Source organism: Lepisosteus oculatus, chromosome 4 (genome assembly GCF_040954835.1).
Source record: "Lepisosteus oculatus isolate fLepOcu1 chromosome 4, fLepOcu1.hap2, whole genome shotgun sequence".
Taxonomy (NCBI): Eukaryota; Metazoa; Chordata; class Actinopteri; order Semionotiformes; family Lepisosteidae; genus Lepisosteus; species Lepisosteus oculatus.
In genome coordinates this window covers 4681631-4693645 of record NC_090699.1, presented here as the reverse complement: position 1 = coordinate 4693645, position 12015 = coordinate 4681631, and positions in this window count along the sequence as shown.

The window sequence follows — 12015 nt, the reverse complement described above, 5'->3', positions numbered from 1 at the left end:
AGTGATTTAGCACATGTAGATACCTATTTTTCTAGGCCATGTCCAATCTATTTATATTTATATATTTTACACTAAATGGGCTCTTTTATACAGCCTTTCTATTATCCAGGAGTAAAACAATAAGAGCTGATAAGAATCTCTTTGATCTTCACTAGATTGACAGGCAGACAAGCAAAGGGGAGTATTTACTCAGTATTAAATATCAAGAGTTCATACTTACCTATTTAGTATGAGGAGACTATTAAGTCAGTATTCATTTGTCATGCGAATAAAGATTCTTGAATCGATTAAAACCCCCATTCGCTCTGGACATGTATAAGCCCCGCCCCCCGTCTCTCAGTGGTCAGAGCTCACTGATTGACAGCTGGTGTCTCCTATCAGAGAGGCGGACAGTGAGCGCGAGCAGTCTGAAGTCAGTATGAGCGCCTCTGTTTCTCTCGTCTTTCTCTCCGGGTTTCTGAATGTGTTATTTCTGCTTTAAATTGAACACTTTGGATATTTCTTCGCATTTTTAAAGTAAGTGTTAAGGCTTTATTATATTTCAGTAAGACTTGCCATTATATATTTTGTTCTGTAAAAACGAGCACTATACAGACGAGCTGCTGAACTGGGATTTGAAATAAACCGGTTTAACAGACAGGCTGTCCAGTTTCTTACAGTATACAGGTCGTTGTGGTGGGTTGTGAAGTGTTTGAAAGCGAGTGGTCGGGCTGTAGTTTCTCCTGCAGTCCGGTCGGTCCTGTGTTTATTAATAATGTCGTTTAAAAAAATAAAGTTTCATCGCTGTGAAAACAAGTGTTCAATGTTTGTATTTAGAGGATATTGGGATCACTCCCATGTGTAACACTAGTGAAACAGTGAAGAAGATGTCGTTTCTCTGGAAGGGAAGAGCAGTCATTAGTAATTGACTGGTGTTTCTCTCTCGGTGTGTTTGGGGACAAAGACATTTCACAGTCTGATGGAGTTGAGTTGGACTGTGATCGGCAGGAGCCTGTTGTGATGTTTGTGTTTTATTCCCCAGCTGCTGTGACTCTGGACCCTGATACAGCTCACTGTGGGCTCAGCCTGTCTGAGGATGGGAAGAGAGTGAGACTGGGAGAGAGGAAGAGTCTCTCTGACAATCCTCACAGATTTGATTCCTGGAATTACTGTGTCGTGAGCAGGGAGGCCTTCACCTCAGGGAGACACTACTGGGAGGTGGAGGTGAATGACAGCTGGAGAATAGGAGTGACCAGAGAGTCTGCAAAGAGGAAAGGGGGGATCATCTTCTCTCCCCAGCGGGGTTACTGGTGTCTGAGCTCTTACTGGTCTGATTTCTCTGCTGTCACTGACCCTGTGACCCCTCTCCCCCTCAGTCTGAAGCCCAGGAAGCTGGGGGTGTGTGTGGATATTGAGGAGAGGAAGGTCTCCTTTTACACAGTGGAGTCCAGAGCTCATGTCTACACTTTCACTGACATGGTCTTCCCTCAGGGGGAGAAGATCTATCCTGTCTTCTGGACCTGGGATCAGTATAAAGACCTTGAGCTGCTGTCTGCTGTCAGTGTGGAGATTAAACCCGTCACTGACTCATGAACACAGGCTGACTCTCTCCCAGCTCTCTGTCCACTGCTCACACTGGGAGACGGGTTTACTGACGGGCAGTGAGATGAGGTCAGAAATATAGCAGTAATTGTAGATGATGTTGTGTTTAAATTGTTTTATTTACTATAACACATTTAAACGGGGGAAAATAACATGTACGAGAGAGGGCTAGATAACTCGCTACCACAGCCAGGAGGAATAGGGACTGTGACGCAGACAGGAAGTGGCTCAGGGTGGTTATGGGAGTTGTAGTTTGTAGGCAGCGCTGCTTCTGTTACCAGCTACAGCCAGTCTAATACCCGGCTCCCTTTAATACAGGGATACATGACTATGTTCAGTATTTTATGTTCCTATGGGGTTTATTTTTACTGTGGTGGTTTGTTTAATGTGAGAGAAGTTTTATTTGATCTCTGATCGTGATCCAGGGAAAAGTGGATGCTTCTTTCTAGTCTTTTCTTTATTTTATTTCCCAATGAAGTTTGGTAATGGGCCAGAGAAAGCTCCGCTTTCCTTCATATGAAGCCCAAAAGTTTATTGGTAGCGGCGAGTTTTTTTTCTTCACGGACAGGTAGCTCCTGTGTCGTGAGAGGTAGTTTTAACACACTCCCTTGAGCGCTGGTTAGTGTGGTAATTGTGAGACGCTCCCTAGAGCAAGCGGGTTAGAAGATGGCGACAGACCTGCTGTTCTAGTAAGAAGTGAAGTTAAACTCATTCCTGGTGTTGTGTTCAGCTGTGTTTAATATCTACAAACTAACCCAAAACACGAGAGACTGTACCGCTTCGGCACTTAATCTGTTCAGTAGGATCAACATCATTATCTGAGGGATTATTTTTGAAACTTTGGCATGTACAGTATATATATATTTCATTTCGCTTATTTTTGTTCCTCTGTATTGGTACAAAACGCGCTACAATGCGTTACTTGTTGCCACTTTTGTTTTAATCCTAGCCATGTCCAAACTCTCAGAACAAACTGAAAAGCTCCTAATTCTGCATCTCCGACCACATTTGAAATATTTCACTTTGTTCACTTTGTGACGCAGTGCTGTACCACGGGGAAACACTGTGGACAAAATGAATATATGAATACAATCAGCTGACAACTGTATTTACTGCACAGGACCTCCCACTGGTCATGTTAATGGTCTGTCTTTGATGGTGTTGAGGTGCTGTATCCCCTGTGTGTTCAGGAAAGGAGAAGGAGGAGAACTCAGACTCACAGGACACTTCCAGGAGAGAAGCTGTGCAGGACGTTGCTCTGAGACTCCTGTCAAGATTCTGGTCACCCAGTAAATAAACCTGTGAACTTTGATTTTACTGTTTTTTTGCCTAAATAATGCTTTTGAATATGTAGTAATGTGGTTTTACATGAATTAATGTTATACCTTAATAATTTTAACCTATATAAAGCTTTTATAACTTTATCACAATCAAGTAATTATGGTATCTTTATATGTATATATATGTATATATGGTATTTTTATATACATGATTTAAAAAGGAAGTACTGGACATATTTTAAAAAGTGGTCCACCATACATTGACATTTTTTCCTACCATGATCAATCACCCCTATTAATAAAGTTTGTTTTTAAACAGTTGTAGTCTGTCGTTTTCATGTCATTTAACACTGACCGAAATATATAAGAGGAGCTAAGAAACACCTTCCATATCTCCAACACTGGCTTTTGGGCCTTGATGAAAGGTCAATTCACAAGGATCCACAAGCAACATCGTGTCTGGAGATCATGTGCAAAGTCATCTCAGTCTACAAGTTGGCTAAATTATTTTTATTCCTGTAACCAAAATGTGCACTGATTTCTGTACAACATGTTATGGTATTTGAAAAGACAATATATATGTTAAACATGCGAGTCTGCCTAAATATTATGAGCTCTGCAAATGTTTTTCTCCTTAATAGCACTGGTACTTCTGTCAGTTGAAAACTGGACAGAATGAAATTTTTAAAAATCAAAAACTGCCCCTTATAACCCAATGAAGATGTGTTTAACTGCTGTGAGCTCTCCTGTCTGTGTTGCACCAACTCTTCTCCCCTATCAGACCTATCTGACCCTCCTTTCAGATCAGGGTTTGTCCTGGAGGGAAGTGGTTCTGTTGCTCAGTCTGACCCTCCTGTCAGATCAGGGTTTGTCCTGGAGGGAAGTGGTTCTGTTGCTCAGTCTGACCCTCCTCAGGGTTTGTCCTGGAGGGTCAGTAGCTCAGCGCTGCCCCCTGTGGCCAGAGAGCAGTGGGGAAACAGACCACAGGGAGCAGCCTGTTTCTCTGGGAGACTCAGCTCTCCCTCTCCTCTGGGTCATGACCTCAGATGCTCAGGTCTCAGGTCTCTGGATGATTCACAGGGAGGAATCTAGTGATCAGGGTGGGCTAAAGTCCTCCTCTCTCTACAGAGTCCTCCTCTGTCCTGCTCTGATGGGGCAGATCCTCAGATCTATGATCTATTAGTGATCTAGTGATCAGGGTGGGCTAAAGTCCTCCTCTCTATACAGAGTCCTCCTCTGTCCTGCCCTGATGGGTCAGATCCTCAGATCTATGATCTATTAGTGATCTAGTGATCAGGATGGCTGAAGGGTGAACCTGTCTTGTGTTCTGTAGCTGGTCCTGCGCTCTGTCGGTCTCCTGCTCAGCCGCGTCGCCCTCAGCACCACCACCTTCACATCCTGTTGACCTCTGACCCCGCTCTTCCCTCCTCTGGGCAGGGGAAGGTGACAGTAAACCTCACGATGCAGAATGACCTGAAAGTCCCTCTTGTCTCTGTAATAAACACAACAGCGCGTCAGTGGGCTGCAGGTATAAACAGTAACACTAATAGAAATGAGAGCTGTGTCAGTGTGAGAGATCTGTGAGCATAGTGGACTCTCTACAGCAGAGGAGCAGGAGATTCAGTTTTCTTGAGCTCAGGACTCCCAGCAGCACAGTGCTGGATCGGCACCGGAGAACAGCCTCCTTCGGGTCTCAACAGCTGAAACGTGGTGTTTCTTTTCTTTTCAGCATGGAATACACTCTGACTTCTTCCTGTTCAGCCTACACACGCTGACACAGCTCCCTGCTGGAAGTACTTCAGCCCACCTCTGCTGCGACCCACTGTGCCTTCCTCTAAATCTTCTTCTAGATCCCTTCATCATTCCTCCTCCTCCTCCCTGGGCTACTTGCCCTCTTCTCTCACCACCTGGGGGGACGATTCCAGATCACCCAGGCGACCTCTTGTACCTCCAGCAACCTCATTTACTGGATCTCCTGCAAACACTGCCCAGCCATCTACATCAGGGAAACAGGAAGGAGACTCGGAGACGCTTCAGAGAACATGTCAGGGCTGTGAAGATGAAAGATTTCTCCAAGCCCCTAGTTTCTCATTTCACCTCAGACAGCCGTGATCACACTGATCTCTTTGTCTGTTGTTCTCCTGTGCTGTTGAATCTGTACTGTCTGCCTCGTCTTTCTCACACCCGAAGAAGGCTCCACAGCTGAAACATTCTCTTTTTCAGCAGGGAATAAACCTTTACTGGTTCCTTTGCAGAGAAAAAGTCTGGTGCCGCCTTTTCCACTTTAAAGTTACCCTCCTGTGGAAGAACTTTCACCTTGAACATTTGCTCAAACACGCAGACACAAACTGAATGACAATACAAAGTGTATTTGCAAAAATAGTGATTACAAACGTTAAAAAACGTGCTTGCAAGATCATGGTAATAAACTGTTAAATGAAAACTAACTCTCTCTGGGCAGTACACTGCGAGGGGCGCTGCCCACCAGAACTTCACAGGGGCAAAGTCACGTAGCTAATTCACAGCTGGATACAATTCTACCTTGCCTCTTGAAACTCAAAATCCAGACATTTGTCAACATATTTACTAAAATGTCCATCTCGGTGATCTCAGTGTGTTAATGTCACACTGACACAAACAGAGCTGCTGTAATAGGATGGCGGGTTTCTGTTCAATTAAATAAAGCTACAGGACAGATATTAAATTCTTCAAGCAATAATTTGCTGTTTGTCAAAATCAGCTACTTTGTGAGCAGTACGGGACTTTCCATGTAAGAATTAAGAACCAAAGGGATCACTCTAAGGTTAGATTCCAAGGTGAAAAGACGCGTCTCAGCGTGTCTGCTCTGTAACTCTTCACTTTCCAGCTCGTCATTCATTATTTATTGATTGACACTGGGGCTTATGTTATTGATAATATCTTCCATATCGCAATAAAATTGAAATGTTCTTCCAAGTGTAAAAAGAGGCAATACACAATGTGTCTCCTCTATAACTCTTACGTTTACAGAAAAATTCCCCAAGCCACACAACATTGTCCAAAATTGCCCTTCTTGTGTCTAATAACCCTGTTACAGCGCACAGGTCCTTGTCTAAAGTTAACTTGTTTATGGCTGAACAGCACACACGATGCCTGCTGGAGTTTAGCAGTTTCATGTACAGTATATCATCCTCTGCAACACTTCTAGTTCAGCAGGATTTGTGTGATAAGCACATTCATGTCATGTCAAATGTCAAAATGTCAAAACTTTACCAAAATGTATTTTAGCTGGTTACTTACATGACTCCATTTTAATTTTACTATCAGTATAACTTTGTTTTACAATAACAGTGGTGTTTTTACTACGTATTCTTAGAAAAGGATAAAACACTATAGCTTTTTATGAAAGCTTTATAATGTTGGAACAAGCAAGGTAAAACCAGAATCCACTGTACGTTACCAAGTTAAAGACCTTGATGCATAAAATATTTATGAAGAAGGTGAAAGGTTGTGTACTTTTGTCCAACTGAACAATCTTGCTTTTATAAAATATACCAACCTTTTAATCAGTGTAATGTTTAACATGCTGTAATACACAGTTTAAAATTATTAAAAGTCTCAACAGTATACAACTGTAATTCTGTAATTGGAAAAAGATTGTCCCTCAGCAGTGACCGGGAGTTTTCTGGCGACAGCCCAAATGCCAAGGAAAGATATGAGTCACCTGCAGCAGCAAGAGTTTAAACCAGGAAGAGAAAATCTGAGGACATTTCACTGGTCTCATTACACTGGCTGCCTGTGTCTTTCAGGATTGATTAAAAAAATCTAAATTGGATATAAGGCTCGGGACGATCTTGTCCTTCCTACGTTTCAGAATGCTTGTCACCCTAATCCCCAATCGTCATCTCAGATCCTCGAGCACTGGCCTGCTCCTTGTTCCCAGGGTGAAATGCAGGAGAACTGGTGAGGGACCCTTCTGCTCTTATGCACCAAAAATACGGAACACCTTACCGATAGAGAAACGCCAGGCTAGTAGTGTGGGACATTTAAAAAAATGCTAAAAACACACTTTTTGAATATGGCTTTATCATAATCTCTTCTTTACTAATCACTACTAATGACTAGGTTAGTATTTGTTTCTTTTCGCGGTATTCTGGGGTGGCCACTGGGTACAAAGTCCTCTGCAGCCGCCTTGATGCTGGAAGTCTGATGAAGGCTACGGCTGCGATGATACCTGCAGAAATGAATTGTTACGTTCCACATCCCTCCTCTAGAGGGCACTCCTACCCTTTTCGGTTACGAATTAGCTTTATTATTTCCCGGTTCTCATTTGTATTTTGCTATAAAAGCCCAGCATCTCCACAGTTCCTGGCTCAGCTTTGGAAGACAGACGTCCGAAGGTCCGCCTATCACCGGGCTCTGGAGAAGCCCGAGGGCACAGGCCTTATCCCCAGACGTCCTGACCTCTGAGCCTGGGGCTCGAGCACCTGGTCCCATTAAGGTTTCAGTCCTGTTTCCCCTTCTGGGGATTTTAACTGTCTGCGTCTCGGATGGACCTCCGGACCCTGGTTCACTCGGACTGTTCCTCGACTCTCCTCCTGGATGTGCCTTGGACCTGGTGGCTCTGATTGATTCCCCCTGCAGCGGATCACTGTAATCACCTCATAGACCCTCATGTGTGTCCCCTGCTGTCCGTCTCCAGACTCTTCCGGATGATACCTTCGGACATAGGGTCTTTACAACACCCGGCTCTCGTGACACGAATCTTCTAGGACTTTTCATTATGTGTAGAGATTAAGGAATAACTACGACACAGTTCATTACTGTAGAATGGCCAGGAGGGGCTGGGCGGTCTTTTGGCCTTGGAACCCCTAGAGGTTTATTTTCTCCAGCATCCTCGCCGGCTGGAGTTTCTCTTTTCCTCTCCTCCCTGGCCATCTGACCACAGCTCATGTTCTCAAATCAGACACCATGTTTTGTCATTTTATTTGTTTATTAAACTGTAATTTAATTTTAGTTTAATTTTGTTTGTAAAGCACTTTGAGCTATGGACCTGCGATGGTTGCACTGGGGTCACCTGGCGGTGGCCCTGTGACAGCTGCTCAAACAGATCCTCAGTAATAGAGGACTTCTCAGAGCTCAGGGTGAGGACTGCATCACCCACCTGCGCTCCTGCCATCTGGACCCCTCCCACCACTGTGGGGTGGTGGTCCTGAGCCCCCCTTTGGTACCAGGGTGCACAGAGGAAACTCCTTTTCATCACCGAGGAGATCCGCTCCTCTTCAGGGATGAAGAGGGGCTGTGCTTCACCTGGCGGGTCGGTGGCTGCTCGGAGCACCACTCCTGCAGCAGGGAGGCTGTGAGGGCGCTGGCTGGGGCAGGACTTCCCTGTATATCTGGGGAGCCAGAAGAGACATTTATTTCTTGTCCGGAGGGATCAGAGGGAACCTCCACATCAGCTGCTGTGTTCTGTGGGTGCTGGGTGAGAGCAGTATAGCCATTGACCCCCCTTTCCTTCTGTACAACAGGCTTAGGGGTCTTGACCTGAGCCACCATTTCCCTTGCTGGCAATCCAGCCAGTGGAGCAGGTCCTGGCCAATGAGCCCTTTCCTTTTGCTATCTGTTTGAGTTTGCTGAATAATCCCGATGACATCAAACACATTTCAGCCCCAGTGTCAATCAGTGCCTCCCTGTGTAAGACGTCTCCAATGGCAGCTTCCCCGGTAGCCATCTAGATCCTGCCTTCACTCTGACTTCAGGGGTGGAGTCAGCCCCTGAGTGGGAGTGGCTAACATCACCCAGGCAGGAACCCTTCCACCCAATCAGACTGACTGAGGGAGGGAGGGGCAGGGGGCGGGGCTATGCCTCCTCCAGCAGAGGGGGTGTGTGTCCCCCTCTCCAGAGGTGGTGAGTCTCAGTCCATTTACACTTCCGGCAGCCTTGGAGAAAGGTCGTCCCTGTCCTGACTTCTCAAGTAAAGGCTGTCCAAGCCTGGCTATCAACTCCTCTTGCTTAGCCTTTCTGCTTGCTTGCTCTAGCCCTTTCCCTCCCCCGGTGCTCTCCCGGTGTTTAGGACGCTTGGTGTGCTCCTGTGCTTTCTGATGGGGCTTGTTGGCTCAGGGGTCTCTGCCCCCTCGAGCTGGAGGGAAATGTCAACCCCGCCGGCTCTCACGGCGAACAGCTGCTTCAGCAGCGTTTCTCTCTGAGGGACTGTGGACCTCATTCTCCCAGGCTTTCTGAGCTGCTCTCCTCATATCAGTCATTTTCATGGTCTGTTCATCAGCAGGCATCACGATCATTTCTCTGACTGGTGGGTGGAGATTGGCAAGGAATAAGCCCTTGAAATTTGCATTCTCTTCACAACCCTCATAATTTTGCCCTGCAAACTAAGTGCGTAGTTTCTTGTAATATTGAGGGGACTCAGCTCTCTCGTGGTTAACATGATGGGCGCCTGCTATGGCAGATGTCAGGTTGATAAACACACTGTACTCTTGGATCAGGGCTCGGCACAGCTCCTCAAAGTCATTACAGACCTCTTTCCCTGCCTAGCCATCCACTCACGTACGGCTCTGCTGGTCGTTTTTCTCCCCAGCAGCACCTTCTCTTGTTCTGTGGCACCTGGCACAAACTGCAGTGAGTACCTGAGCTCATCGATGTAACTCTCAACATTACTCTCTGACACTGTCAGGTCCAATCTCTCTATATCCTTCACCAGCTGTCTCAGCGAATGGAGGTTCATTTTCCTTGCTTCTCCACTGACACAGGGATGGTGGAGGTTGTGGTCAGGAGGTCTGTGCCCTAATTGAATCTCCCTAGCGTTCAGGGCTCGGCGATCTACCCCACGATGACCCTGGCCAGGAGAACTCTCTCTCAGGAGGAGCCCTTCGCTCCCGGCTAACCGAGCGCTCCGGACTGCTCCGGTGAGGAACGCCTGCTCTGTCTCAACTGTTTGGCTTCCCGCAGGGCAGAATCCAGTTCCTGTCTGAACATCTTCATCCTCACTGACGCGTAACGAGTCCTTGCACGTTTTATGGGTGCGTTCATAACAACTCTCCAGTTCCCTTTCCTTTTCAGCCAGGCTCACCTCCAGTCCTCTCCTAGCCTTCTCAGTGACAGTTTTCTCAACAGATAAGTCCTCTAGTTTCACTGAAACGTCTGCGTTGGTTTTCACATTGTTCATTGTCTTTTCTCTTTTCCTTGATTAGGTCTAATAATTCAACTCCAGCTCAGTTTGATACCTCTCCAGATCACCCTGAAGCGTTTGAAACTTCGATAACTGGGACAAAGACTATTCAAGTTGTCTACTGGGGATTAGAGTGAACCTAGACAGGACCTGAACTGATACATTTATTAAAACATAAAACTGTGAATAGTGAGGGTTAGCAGTGTACAATAGATATATATTCAATCACAAAGAGTGTTACTTCCCAGTGTGTGGTCTATGTGTGGTTTTCTTGTTTGATTGTTCTCCCTCCCCCATTGGTCCATCATTACACCGCTGTTTCCGCATGACATCATCTTCAATTAGCTTCTTGACCAATCACAACTCATCTTATTCAGTATAAAACATGGAGGCTCTCAGAAGGAAAAGGCCTTTTGTTTGACTTTGGTCCCACTTGGTGTTGGCGTTGTTTTGAATAGCTTCGGCTTTGATGTTTTGCTGGTTTCTGTTCGTCTCTTTGTACTTTTGTTTGTTTGTGTTTATCCTCATTTTGCCATTATCTTGCCCACACTTATTGCATCAACCTCTGTGTGTTTTTGTACCCTGTTACTTGTCTACTCTCGTTTGTATTCGTACATCACATGTATTTCTGTCAACTTCTGTGTAGAGTTAGTTCAGGTTGTTGGGTACATTTTGCACACACATAGTTGATTCTTGTATTAGTCACACTAGTTTAGTGCGGGTGAGTGCTGTTTGTGTGGTTTTGGGTAGTCAGTGGAGGTTAGCTAGAATGGTGAAGACGCCGAAGACCGTGTGTTTCGGGTTTTCCTCTGTAGTCAGGTCAGCTTTCCCTCACTTTCTTAGCCAGCTCCATTTTGTTTATTTTCTTTTCTTTGGCACAATTCTAGTTCCCTCTCCCTGTGTGTTATTGTGTCCTATCACATACCAGTCACTTATTCACCTTAAAATCATCACTTCTGTACCAACCCTTGTTGACACGCTTCCACCTGGTGGCTTTACAAAGCACTGCAGTCACACCACTGAAACTTTCTAAATAGCTGCGATCTCCCGCTGCCGCTGGACTGAACTACTGCAGTCTCCCTCGCTCATTCGGAATAGCTGGATCTGTACAGCAGCGTGCAAAATATCTGAGTTTTCGACATTTCTTACAAACTTTCCCATAAACTGGGCACTGTCTAGGAGAGAGCTGTAATCCGCTATGTCCACATGCACGCTTTGTGTATGCGTTTGTTTATTACCGTTTTATTTCTCTCAGTAATTGCATGCTTTTTTATTTCATTTTTTGGTCACCACGCGTACAGTTTTCTTCCTGCACATCGCTTTTACTGTATTGGCTGCCTGCATATTCGGACGGCTTTTTCCACATCCAAATCTTGCTCTCTTAGCAACCTTCCCCTGAGTGCATGATCTTTTATTAGAGGTTCTGTTAACTCTCTACACTCACGTTTTACTCCGTATTCGCTACTCAGATATCGATCAATCGCTTCACCTGGTTTCTGTGCAAAAGTGGAGAATCTGTGTCTCTCATAAGTCATGTATCGTTTCGGAAGGCAGTATTTTCACACGTATCCAGTATAACTTCTAACTTCACGTGTTCTCGGGCTTCAGACTGAAAGCTGTTCTAAACCTCCAGCGCTTCCTCCCCGATTATATGTTTAATCACTTCTTTCATCCGCAACAACTGCCGATGAATACACTTCAAATTGCCGTTTAAATCGATTCCAGTTTCCAGCAGTATTACCTGCGGACTGCAGACTTGGGGCGGCTGGAACTTCTCCAATTTCACCGGAGTTTTCTTCCCTTTGTTCAGTTTGCTGAAATTCCTTTCCCTTGTTTACTACAGCTGCACCGCTTTGAGATTCATTTATATATACAACCCCAACACAAGGGATGCGTTTAACTTACCTTTCTAATTGAACGGTGAGTCAGCAGTTCGCTCACGGGTCAGCCACCTGCGATCTCACGCACTAGCTTACTCCAGGGAGTGTCTCA